The sequence below is a fragment of the Delphinus delphis genome, chromosome 2 (assembly GCF_949987515.2).
Source record: "Delphinus delphis chromosome 2, mDelDel1.2, whole genome shotgun sequence".
Classification (NCBI taxonomy): domain Eukaryota; kingdom Metazoa; phylum Chordata; class Mammalia; order Artiodactyla; family Delphinidae; genus Delphinus; species Delphinus delphis.
The window spans coordinates 123,321,204-123,333,485 of NC_082684.1; the positions used below are offsets into that span (position 1 = coordinate 123,321,204).

General features: G+C 55.7%; 1 long non-coding RNA gene and 5 other non-coding genes across 13 annotated transcripts in view; all 6 read right to left on the minus strand.

Moving 5' to 3' along the window:
• The window catches only part of LOC132420777 (uncharacterized), a 76,353-nt gene that overhangs the window by 59,247 nt on the left and 4,824 nt on the right, over window positions 1–12,282 (minus strand). For 5 of the 8 annotated variants that reach the window (XR_009518433.1, XR_009518428.1, XR_009518432.1 and 2 more), the window contains exons 3-7: window positions 11,909–12,052; window positions 9,406–9,559; window positions 6,849–6,992; window positions 4,346–4,499; window positions 1,788–1,931 (exon numbers count right to left, since the gene is read on the minus strand). This is a non-coding gene — a long non-coding RNA (uncharacterized lncRNA). Of the gene's footprint in view, window positions 1–1,787; window positions 1,936–4,345; window positions 4,500–6,848; window positions 6,997–9,405; window positions 9,560–11,908; window positions 12,057–12,282 lie in introns of all 8 variants that reach the window. The other 3 variants (XR_009518431.1, XR_009518430.1, XR_009518429.1) reach the window with 3 other exon arrangements.
• Window positions 1,454–1,545, minus strand: LOC132421320 (small nucleolar RNA SNORD116). The gene has a single exon (XR_009518594.1). It is a non-coding gene; the product is annotated as a small nucleolar RNA SNORD116 (small nucleolar RNA).
• On the minus strand, window positions 4,014–4,105 carry LOC132421303 (small nucleolar RNA SNORD116). The gene has a single exon (XR_009518577.1). It is a non-coding gene; the product is annotated as a small nucleolar RNA SNORD116 (small nucleolar RNA).
• Window positions 6,515–6,606, minus strand: LOC132421322 (small nucleolar RNA SNORD116). Its single transcript, XR_009518595.1, has one exon. It is a non-coding gene; the product is annotated as a small nucleolar RNA SNORD116 (small nucleolar RNA).
• Window positions 9,074–9,165, minus strand: LOC132421304 (small nucleolar RNA SNORD116). The gene has a single exon (XR_009518578.1). It is a non-coding gene; the product is annotated as a small nucleolar RNA SNORD116 (small nucleolar RNA).
• LOC132421324 (small nucleolar RNA SNORD116) lies at window positions 11,575–11,666 on the minus strand. Its single transcript, XR_009518596.1, has one exon. It is a non-coding gene; the product is annotated as a small nucleolar RNA SNORD116 (small nucleolar RNA).

The window sequence follows — 12,282 nt, forward strand, 5'->3', positions numbered from 1 at the left end:
CTACCCTTGTCGTACACACAAAGGTAATGGCATGGGAACCATTACGATGCCCAACGTGGCGGGGCAAACTGTTGCAGCAATTGGGTCTCTTGCAGTGCTGCCTGGCACTTTCACACTCTGGGTCCGTCAGCGACGTGACCTCGGTGAAACCGTGAGGCCCAGGTCCTCTAGAAGCAACGTGTTACCTACAGCCGCGCAACAAGAGAACCCGGCCAACAGCCTAGACACCTGAACCGGTATGACTTCTCTGGACTGTGGCCAGGCACGCCGTACACCACAGTCTCAAAGCACCAGCGGGTGGCAGGAGAAAAGATCCCCGCACCACACATCCTCTCGGGCCCGGAAACCTGTAGCCTTTCCTTGGCAGCCGACTCCCTTTCCGCGTGGTTTTGCCCAATGACCTCCGGGAAGGTCTGCAATCCTCAGGGACTGCTAGGTGGGCTGGGTGTAGTACCGATGCAGGGCTGTACTGAGGAACACCTTCACATCTTCAACACAGGGAGAACGTGGACAGACAGGGACAAAACACCCCACGGCCTCCAAATCAGCCCCCATGAGAAGACACCATACTGTGCCACGAAGGCAACCATTCCCTGGCACAGGGACCCGCCATGAAGTAAATTGACCAAGGAGGGGAAACAAGCGAGACACGCCACAGATGTGCTCCCGTGTTCCCTCTCTACACTTGCCTCCAAATGTCCCTGAGGGAATACCAAAAGTGTTCCCGGAAGCCTATGACCACCATCGATCTATCCACCCACCAGTAAACCTGTGGGATTAGCCAGCCATCTCTCGTGTCTTCTTCATTCGCCTTGCCCTCCTCTCTCCACCGGGATCCCAACGTGTCAGGGAAAGATGCCAGAGCCACCCCTCACCAAAGAAGCTTGCTGTGACTTATCTTCACTAAGGCATTTTCTAGCCCTTTCACACAGCACACACAAGCCAGACACAACCCGAGGAGGAGCCCTTAGCTTGGCCAACCTCCCGGTGGCAATGGCCCATTGGATTTCTCCCCTTATCAGGAGAAACCTAAGCTGCATCTGGTCTCCCAAGCAGAACATGGCAAAGAAGCCTGCCCTAGGCCAGGAATCCTGCTCTGACCCTGAGCCTACAGACTTCCGTTTCTTTGCGGGCACAAGGCAACGAGTAGCCGGTGGCGGAGGCCTGTAGAACTCAAGGGCAGGCGACCGGACCACCAAGGGCTCACGCTTCCTCTCCTACCCGAATGCTGAACCGTGGCAGGGGACAGCAGTCCCGGCTAGACCAAGGAACCCACAGACGGCACGCTCTCCCTAGCCTTCCCTCCTGGATTGGCATCCCAGGCTCCTTTCCCAATGCCTCTTCTCCCCATCAGACGGCCACAAGCCTCAACTTAAACAGCGTGGCTGTGGACACCCACGGGAGCAAATGCAACGCGAACCTCTCCCTACTTTCCTTTTGGGAGCCACGTGTTGGACCTCAGTTCCAAGGAGGAGACGGCAGGGATTTCTCACTCATTTTGTTCAGATTTCCAAGGAATGCATTTGTGGAAGTCATCGTCGAGCCAAGCACATGCTCAAACGCTGGACATGCAAACTTGCAGATTCCACCACGGTACGGACAGCGAGCTGAATCACGTCAGCATACGGCAGTGAACAAAGCAAAGCCATTGGGGAAGGAAATGCAGCCAGTTCTCAGGGCATCGAAGCTCGGGTTCCCATGGAAAAGGCCAGAAGGTGAGGGTGTAGCCCCGTTGCACACGTTCCCTTGGTCAAACCTCTAGGTTTTAGGAAAGAGGTGCTACTTACCGCAACAAGGGTTAAACAAGGATCCTCATGGAATGCGGGCCAACACCCCTGTGAGACTCCTCCTCCTCACTTCACCGGGTGTCAGGGATTATACAGATGGTCCCAGGTTGATCTGCTGCTGGAATTCCTTTCCTGGCATTCCACCTGGCTCGGGGTGAGAGAACACATGCATTCTTTAGGAGGGTGCACGGGTGCACCGAGCGAAAGGGCGATGTCCCTCAGTGATGCGTGCTCTGTCTCCCCTCGACATTTAATTTTCTGCAGATCTTGCCTGTGGGTCCGCAGGGAAACGTGAAAGCAACATAGAGCTGACGCCTTCAGAGGGTGCGGCCATCAGGACATAGAGCACCGCTGTCCAAAATCCCCCTAGTCTCGGGCACTGCAATTCCACTCCTGAGTGCTCTCCCATCCACCACAGCAGAAGGATGTCTTCCTAAACCCCTGAGACACCCTCTGGGCAACTGTGGCCCCTCAGACTAAGAGCCGGTGCCATCTAGGGGAACACGCCCGCCCTTGGCACATATTCTTCCACACAAGTGCCACGCTCTTACGGGGAAGAGATCTTCCACAAGGGAAGGGGCCTTGGCCGAATATGACGGCCTTCATCAAAAGCAGCTCGAAGGGAACCGTGACAAAGGGCACGTGAGGAACACCTGGACTGATCAAGGGAGACTCACCAGTAGGCACACTTCCTGAGCTGCTGCCAAGACAGATGACCTACCCTTGGTTCACACACAGAGGTAATGACATGGGAAACATTCTGAAGCCCAACGTGGTGGGGAAACCCTTGCAACCAAATGGCATGGGAGCCATTCCAATGCCCATTGTGGCGGAGAACACCATTGCACCAATGGGGTCAACTGCAGTGGTACCTGGCACATTCACACTCCGGGCCCGTCAGTGACGTGACCTCGGAGAAACAGTGAGGCCCGGGTCTTCTAGAAGCAATGTGTGACCCACAGCCATGCAATTAAGAGAACCCAGCCAACAGCCTAGACACCTGAACCGCTATGACTCGTCTGGCCTGTGGCCAGGCACACCGGATACCACAGTCTGGATGCACCAGCGCGTGGCAGTGAAAATGACCCCCGCACCACACACCCTCACCCGCCTTTAAATCTATAGCCTTTCCTTGGCAGCCGACTCCCTTTTTTTCCGCATGGTTGTGCCCAGTGACCTCCGGGAGGAGCTGCAAACCTCAGGGAACGCTATGTGGGCCAGGTTTAGAAAAGATGTTGGGCTGGACTCAGGAAAACCCTCACACCTTCAACACAGGGGGAACGTGGACAGACAGGGACAAAACACCCCACGACCTCCAAATCAGCCCCCATGAGAAGACACCATACTGTGCCACAAAGGCAACCATTCACTAGCATAGGGACCCGCCATGAAGTAAATCGACCAAGGAGGGGAGAAAGGCGGGACAGTCCACAGAAGTCCTCCCGTGTTCCCTCTCTACACGTGCCTCCAAATGCTCCTGAGGGGACATCAAAAGTGTTCCTGGAAGCCTATGGCCTCTGTCAATCTGTCCACCCACAAGTAGACATGTGGGCTTAGCCAGCCATTTCATGTGTCTTTATAGGTAGCCTTGCCCTTCCCTCTCCACCGGGATCCCAACGTGTCATGGAAAGATGCCAGAGCCACCCCTCACCAAAGAAGCTTGCTGTGACTTATCTTGACTAAGGCATTTTCTAGCCTGTTCACACAGCACACACAAGCCGGAAACAACCCGAGGAGGAGCCATCAGCTTGGCCAACCGCCCGGGGACAATGGCCCATTGGATTTCTCCCCTCATCATGAGAAACCTAAACTGCATCTGGTCTCCCAAGCAGAACATGACAAAGAGCCAGCCCTAGGCCAGGAATCCTGCTCTGACCCTGAGCATAGACTTCTCCTTCCGTGAGGGCACAAGGCAACGAGTAGCCGGTGGCGGCGGCCTGTAGAACTCAAATGCAGTCGATAGGACCACCAATGGTTCACGCTTCCTTTCCTAGCCGCGTGCTCGTCCGTGGCAGGGGACAGAAGTCCTGGCTCGACCAAGGAACCCAGAGACGGCACGCTGTCCCTAGCCTTCCCACCTGGATTGGCATCCAAGGCTCCTTTCCCAATGGCTCTTCTCCCCATGAGACGGCCACAACCCTCCACTTGAAAAACGCGGCTGTACACACACACGGCAGCAAACGCAACCTCAACCTCTCCCTACTTTCCTTTTGGGAGCCACGTGCTGGACCTCAGTTCCGATGAGGAGACGGTAGGGTTTTCTCACTCATTTTGTTCAGATTTCCAAGGAATGCATTTGTGGGGGTCATCATCGATCCAAGCACATGCTCAAACGCCGGACATGCAAAGTTGCAGATTCCACCAAGGGACGGCCAGTGAGCTGAATCATGTCAGCATACAGAAGCGGCCAGATCTGAGCCATGGGGCAGGAAATGCAGCCAGTTCTCAGGTCATCGAAGCTCACATTCCCCAGGAAAAAGACAGAAGATGAGGCTGTAGCACCGGTTTTCAGTTCCCGTGGCCAAACCTCTAGGTTTTAGCAAAGAAGTGCCACTTACCGCAACAAGGTTTAAACCAGGATCCTCATGGAATGTGCGCCAACACCCCTGCGAGACTCCTCCTCCTCCCTTCACCAGGTATTATGGATTATACGGATGGCCCCAGGCTGCTCTGCTGCTGGGATTCCGGCCCTGGCAGTCCACCTGGCTCGGGCTGAGAGAACACACGCGTGCCTGAGGATGGTGCACGGGCGCACCGAGGGAAAGGGCGATACCATCTAGTGATGCGTGCTCTATATCCCCTCCACATTTCATTTGCTGCCCATCGTGCCTGGGTGTCCGCACGTAAATGTGAAAGCAATGTGGCGTAGACGCCTTCACAGCGTGCCGCCATCAGGACAAAGAGCCCCGCTGTCCAACAACACCCTGGCCTCGGGCCCTGCAATTCCTCTCCTGAGCACTCTCCCCTCCATCACAGCTAAAGGATGTCTTCCGGAAACCCTGAGACACGCTCAGGGCAACTGTGCCTCCTCAGACTAAGAGCCAGTGACCTTTGGGGAACACACCAACTCTAAGCACACATGGCTCCACACAGTGGACGCGCCCGGAAGATCAAGAGATCTTCCACAAGGGAAGGGCACACGGCCGAATATGACGGCCTCCACCAAAAGCGGCTCATAGGGACCCACGACAAAGGGCACGTGAGGAACACCTGGACTAATCAAGGCAGACTCACCAGCAGGCATACTTCCTGGCCTGCTGTTAGGACAGACGACCTACCCTTGTCGTACACACAAAGGTAATGGCATGGGAACCATTACGATGCCCAACGTGGCGGGGCAAACTGTTGCAGCAATTGGGTCTCTTGCAGTGCTGCCTGGCACTTTCACACTCTGGGTCCGTCAGCGACGTGACCTCGGTGAAACCGTGAGGCCCAGGTCCTCTAGAAGCAACGTGTTACCTACAGCCGCGCAACAAGAGAACCCGGCCAACAGCCTAGACACCTGAACCGGTATGACTTCTCTGGACTGTGGCCAGGCACGCCGTACACCACAGTCTCAAAGCACCAGCGGGTGGCAGGAGAAAAGATCCCCGCACCACACATCCTCTCAGGCCCGGAAACCTGTAGCCTTTCCTTGGCAGCCGACTCCCTTTCCGCGTGGTTTTGCCCAATGACCTCCGGGAAGGTCTGCAATCCTCAGGGACTGCTAGGTGGGCTGGGTGTAGTACCGATGCAGGGCTGTACTGAGGAACACCTTCACATCTTCAACACAGGGAGAACGTGGACAGACAGGGACAAAACACCCCACGGCCTCCAAATCAGCCCCCATGAGAAGACACCATACTGTGCCACGAAGGCAACCATTCCCTGGCACAGGGACCCGCCATGAAGTAAATTGACCAAGGAGGGGAAACAAGCGAGACACGCCACAGATGTGCTCCCGTGTTCCCTCTCTACACTTGCCTCCAAATGTCCCTGAGGGAATACCAAAAGTGTTCCCGGAAGCCTATGACCACCATCGATCTATCCACCCACCAGTAAACCTGTGGGATTAGCCAGCCATCTCTCGTGTCTTCTTCATTCGCCTTGCCCTCCTCTCTCCACCGGGATCCCAACGTGTCAGGGAAAGATGCCAGAGCCACCCCTCACCAAAGAAGCTTGCTGTGACTTATCTTCACTAAGGCATTTTCTAGCCCTTTCACACAGCACACACAAGCCAGACACAACCCGAGGAGGAGCCCTTAGCTTGGCCAACCTCCCGGTGGCAATGGCCCATTGGATTTCTCCCCTTATCAGGAGAAACCTAAACTGCATCTGGTCTCCCAAGCAGAACATGGCAAAGAAGCCTGCCCTAGGCCAGGAATCCTGCTCTGACCCTGAGCCTACAGACTTCCGTTTCTTTGCGGGCACAAGGCAACGAGTAGCCGGTGGCGGAGGCCTGTAGAACTCAAGGGCAGGCGACCGGACCACCAAGGGCTCACGCTTCCTCTCCTACCCGAATGCTGAACCGTGGCAGGGGACAGCAGTCCCGGCTAGACCAAGGAACCCACAGACGGCACGCTCTCCCTAGCCTTCCCTCCTGGATTGGCATCCCAGGCTCCTTTCCCAATGCCTCTACTCCCCATCAGACGGCCACAAGCCTCAACTTAAACAGCGTGGCTGTGGACACCCACGGGAGCAAATGCAACGCGAACCTCTCCCTACTTTCCTTTTGGGAGCCACGTGTTGGACCTCAGTTCCAAGGAGGAGACGGCAGGGATTTCTCACTCATTTTGTTCAGATTTCCAAGGAATGCATTTGTGGAAGTCATCGTCGAGCCAAGCACATGCTCAAACGCTGGACATGCAAACTTGCAGATTCCACCACGGTACGGACAGCGAGCTGAATCACGTCAGCATACGGCAGTGAACAAAGCAAAGCCATTGGGGAAGGAAATGCAGCCAGTTCTCAGGGCATCGAAGCTCGGGTTCCCATGGAAAAGGCCAGAAGGTGAGGGTGTAGCCCCGTTGCACACGTTCCCTTGGTCAAACCTCTAGGTTTTAGGAAAGAGGTGCTACTTACCGCAACAAGGGTTAAACCAGGATCCTCATGGAATGCGGGCCAACACCCCTGTGAGACTCCTCCTCCTCACTTCACCGGGTGTCAGGGATTATACAGATGGTCCCAGGTTGATCTGCTGCTGGAATTCCTTTCCTGGCATTCCACCTGGCTCGGGGTGAGAGAACACATGCGTCCTATAGGAGGGTGCACGGGTGCACCGAGCGAAAGGGCGATGTCCCTCAGTGATGCGTGCTCTGTCTCCCCTCGACATGTAATTTTCTGCAGATCTTGCCTGTGGGTCCGCAAGGAAACATGAAAGCAACATAGAGCTGACGCCTTCAGAGGGTGCGGCCATCAGGACATAGAGCACCGCTGTCCAAAATCCCCCTGGTCTCGGGCACTGCAATTCCACTCCTGAGTGCTCTCCCATCCACCACAGCAGAAGGATGTCTTCCTAAACCCCTGAGACACCCTCTGGGCAACTGTGGCCCCTCAGACTAAGAGCCGGTGCCATCTAGGGGAACACGCCCGCCCTTGGCACATATTCTTCCACACAAGTGCCACGCTCTTACGGGGAAGAGATCTTCCACAAGGGAAGGGGCCTTGGCCGAATATGACGGCCTTCATCAAAAGCAGCTCGAAGGGAACCGTGACAAAGGGCACGTGAGGAACACCTGGACTGATCAAGGGAGACTCACCAGTAGGCACACTTCCTGAGCTGCTGCCAAGACAGATGACCTACCCTTGGTTCACACACAGAGGTAATGACATGGGAAACATTCTGAAGCCCAACGTGGTGGGGAAACCCTTGCAACCAAATGGCATGGGAGCCATTCCAATGCCCATTGTGGCGGAGAACACCATTGCACCAATGGGGTCAACTGCAGTGGTACCTGGCACATTCACACTCCGGGCCCGTCAGTGACGTGACCTCGGAGAAACAGTGAGGCCCGGGTCTTCTAGAAGCAATGTGTGACCCACAGCCATGCAATTAAGAGAACCCAGCCAACAGCCTAGACACCTGAACCGCTATGACTCGTCTGGCCTGTGGCCAGGCACACCGGATACCACAGTCTGGATGCACCAGCGCGTGGCAGTGAAAATGACCCCCGCACCACACACCCTCACCCGCCTTTAAATCTATAGCCTTTCCTTGGCAGCCGACTCCCTTTTTTCCGCATGGTTGTGCCCAGTGACCTCCGGGAGGAGCTGCAAACCTCAGGGAACGCTACGTGGGCCAGGTTTAGTAAAGATGTTGGGCTGGACTCAGGAACACCCTCACACCTTCAACACAGGGGGAACGTGGACAGACAGGGACAAAACACCCCACGACCTCCAAATCAGCCCCCATGAGAAGACACCATACTGTGCCACAAAGGCAACCATTCACTAGCATAGGGACCCGCCATGAAGTAAATCGACCAAGGAGGGGAGAAAGGCGGGACAGTCCACAGAAGTCCTCCCGTGTTCCCTCTCTACACGTGCCTCCAAATGCTCCTGAGGGGACATCAAAAGTGTTCCTGGAAGCCTATGGCCTCTGTCAATCTGTCCACACACAAGTAGACATGTGGGCTTAGCCAGCCATTTCATGTGTCTTTATAGGTAGCCTTGCCCTTCCCTCTCCACCGGGATCCCAACGTGTCATGGAAAGATGCCAGAGCCACCCCTCACCAAAGAAGCTTGCTGTGACTTATCTTGACTAAGGCATTTTCTAGCCTGTTCACACAGCACACACAAGCCGGAAACAACCCGAGGAGGAGCCATCAGCTTGGCCAACCGCCCGGGGACAATGGCCCATTGGATTTCTCCCCTCATCATGAGAAACCTAAACTGCATCTGGTCTCCCAAGCAGAACATGACAAAGAGCCAGCCCTAGGCCAGGAATCCTGCTCTGACCCTGAGCATAGACTTCTCTTTCCGTGAGGGCACAAGGCAACGAGTAGCCGGTGGCGGCGGCCTGTAGAACTCAAATGCAGTCGATAGGACCACCAACGGTTCACGCTTCCTTTCCTAGCCGCGTGCTCGTCCGTGGCAGGGGACAGAAGTCCTGGCTCGACCAAGGAACCCAGAGACGGCACGCTGTCCCTAGCCTTCCCACCTGGATTGGCATCCCAGGCTCCTTTCCCAATGGCTCTTCTCCCCATGAGACGGCCACAACCCTCCACTCGAACAACGTGGCTGTACACACACACGGCAGCAAACGCAACCTCAACCTCTCCCTACTTTCCTTTTGGGAGCCACGTGCTGGACCTCAGTTCCGATGAGGAGACGGTAGGGTTTTCTCACTCATTTTGTTCAGATTTCCAAGGAATGCATTTGTGGGGGTCATCATCGATCCAAGCACATGCTCAAACGCCGGACATGCAAAGTTGCAGATTCCACCAAGGGACGGCCAGTGAGCTGAATCATGTCAGCATACAGAAGCGGCCAGATCTGAGCCATGGGGCAGGAAATGCAGCCAGTTCTCAGGTCATCGAAGCTCACGTTCCCCAGGAAAAAGACAGAAGATGAGGCTGTAGCACCGGTTTTCAGTTCCCGTGGCCAAACCTCTAGGTTTTAGCAAAGAAGTGCCACTTACCGCAACAAGGTTTAAACCAGGATCCTCATGGAATGTGCGCCAACACCCCTGCGAGACTCCTCCTCCTCCCTTCACCAGGTATTATGGATTATACGGATGGCCCCAGGCTGCTCTGCTGCTGGGATTCCGGCCCTGGCAGTCCACCTGGCTCGGGCTGAGAGAACACACGCGTGCCTGAGGATGGTGCACGGGCGCACCGAGGGAAAGGGCGATACCATCTAGTGATGCGTGCTCTATATCCCCTCCACATTTCATTTGCTGCCCATCGTGCCTGGGTGTCCGCACGTAAATGTGAAAGCAATGTGGCGTAGACGCCTTCACAGCGTGCCGCCATCAGGACAAAGAGCCCCGCTGTCCAACAACACCCTGGCCTCGGGCCCTGCAATTCCTCTCCTGAGCACTCTCCCCTCCATCACAGCTAAAGGATGTCTTCCGGAAACCCTGAGACACGCTCAGGGCAACTGTGCCTCCTCAGACTAAGAGCCAGTGACCTTTGGGGAACACACCAACTCTAAGCACACATGGCTCCACACAGTGGACGCGCCCGGAAGATCAAGAGATCTTCCACAAGGGAAGGGCACACGGCCGAATATGACGGCCTCCACCAAAAGCGGCTCATAGGGACCCACGACAAAGGGCACGTGAGGAACACCTGGACTAATCAAGGCAGACTCACCAGCAGGCATACTTCCTGGCCTGCTGTTAGGACAGACGACCTACCCTTGTCGTACACACAAAGGTAATGGCATGGGAACCATTACGATGCCCAACGTGGCGGGGCAAACTGTTGCAGCAATTGGGTCTCTTGCAGTGCTGCCTGGCACTTTCACACTCTGGGTCCGTCAGCGACGTGACCTCGGTGAAACCGTGAGGCCCAGGTCCTCTAGAAGCAACGTGTTACCTACAGCCGCGCAACAAGAGAACCCGGCCAACAGCCTAGACACCTGAACCGGTATGACTTCTCTGGACTGTGGCCAGGCACGCCGTACACCACAGTCTCAAAGCACCAGCGGGTGGCAGGAGAAAAGATCCCCGCACCACACATCCTCTCGGGCCCGGAAACCTGTAGCCTTTCCTTGGCAGCCGACTCCCTTTCCGCGTGGTTTTGCCCAATGACCTCCGGGAAGGTCTGCAATCCTCAGGGACTGCTAGGTGGGCTGGGTGTAGTACCGATGCAGGGCTGTACTGAGGAACACCTTCACATCTTCAACACAGGGAGAACGTGGACAGACAGGGACAAAACACCCCACGGCCTCCAAATCAGCCCCCATGAGAAGACACCATACTGTGCCACGAAGGCAACCATTCCCTGGCACAGGGACCCGCCATGAAGTAAATTGACCAAGGAGGGGAAACAAGCGAGACACGCCACAGATGTGCTCCCGTGTTCCCTCTCTACACTTGCCTCCAAATGTCCCTGAGGGAATACCAAAAGTGTTCCCGGAAGCCTATGACCACCATCGATCTATCCACCCACCAGTAAACCTGTGGGATTAGCCAGCCATCTCTCGTGTCTTCTTCATTCGCCTTGCCCTCCTCTCTCCACCGGGATCCCAACGTGTCAGGGAAAGATGCCAGAGCCACCCCTCACCAAAGAAGCTTGCTGTGACTTATCTTCACTAAGGCATTTTCTAGCCCTTTCACACAGCACACACAAGCCAGACACAACCCGAGGAGGAGCCCTTAGCTTGGCCAACCTCCCGGTGGCAATGGCCCATTGGATTTCTCCCCTTATCAGGAGAAACCTAAGCTGCATCTGGTCTCCCAAGCAGAACATGGCAAAGAAGCCTGCCCTAGGCCAGGAATCCTGCTCTGACCCTGAGCCTACAGACTTCCGTTTCTTTGCGGGCACAAGGCAACGAGTAGCCGGTGGCGGAGGCCTGTAGAACTCAAGGGCAGGCGACCGGACCACCAAGGGCTCACGCTTCCTCTCCTACCCGAATGCTGAACCGTGGCAGGGGACAGCAGTCCCGGCTAGACCAAGGAACCCACAGATGGCACGCTCTCCCTAGCCTTCCCTCCTGGATTGGCATCCCAGGCTCCTTTCCCAATGCCTCTACTCCCCATCAGACGGCCACAAGCCTCAACTTAAACAGCGTGGCTGTGGACACCCACGGGAGCAAATGCAACGCGAACCTCTCCCTACTTTCCTTTTGGGAGCCACGTGTTGGACCTCAGTTCCAAGGAGGAGACGGCAGGGATTTCTCACTCATTTTGTTCAGATTTCCAAGGAATGCATTTGTGGAAGTCATCGTCGAGCCAAGCACATGCTCAAACGCTGGACATGCAAACTTGCAGATTCCACCACGGTACGGACAGCGAGCTGAATCACGTCAGCACACGGCAGTGAACAAAGCAAAGCCATTGGGGAAGGAAATGCAGCCAGTTCTCAGGGCATCGAAGCTCGGGTTCCCATGGAAAAGGCCAGAAGGTGAGGGTGTAGCCCCGTTGCACATGTTCCCTTGGTCAAACCTCTAGGTTTTAGGAAAGAGGTGCTACTTACCGCAACAAGGGTTAAACCAGGATCCTCATGGAATGCGGGCCAACACCCCTGTGAGACTCCTCCTCCTCACTTCACCGGGTGTCAGGGATTATACAGATGGTCCCAGGTTGATCTGCTGCTGGAATTCCTTTCCTGGCATTCCACCTGGCTCGGGGTGAGAGAACACATGCGTCCTATAGGAGGGTGCACGGGTGCACCGAGCGAAAGGGCGATGTCCCTCAGTGATGCGTGCTCTGTCTCCCCTCGACATGTAATTTGCTGCAGATCTTGCCTGTGGGTCCGCAGGGAAACGTGAAAGCAACATAGAGCTGACGCCTTCAGAGGGTGCGGCCATCAGGACATAGAGCACCGCTGTCCAAAATCCCCCTGGTCTC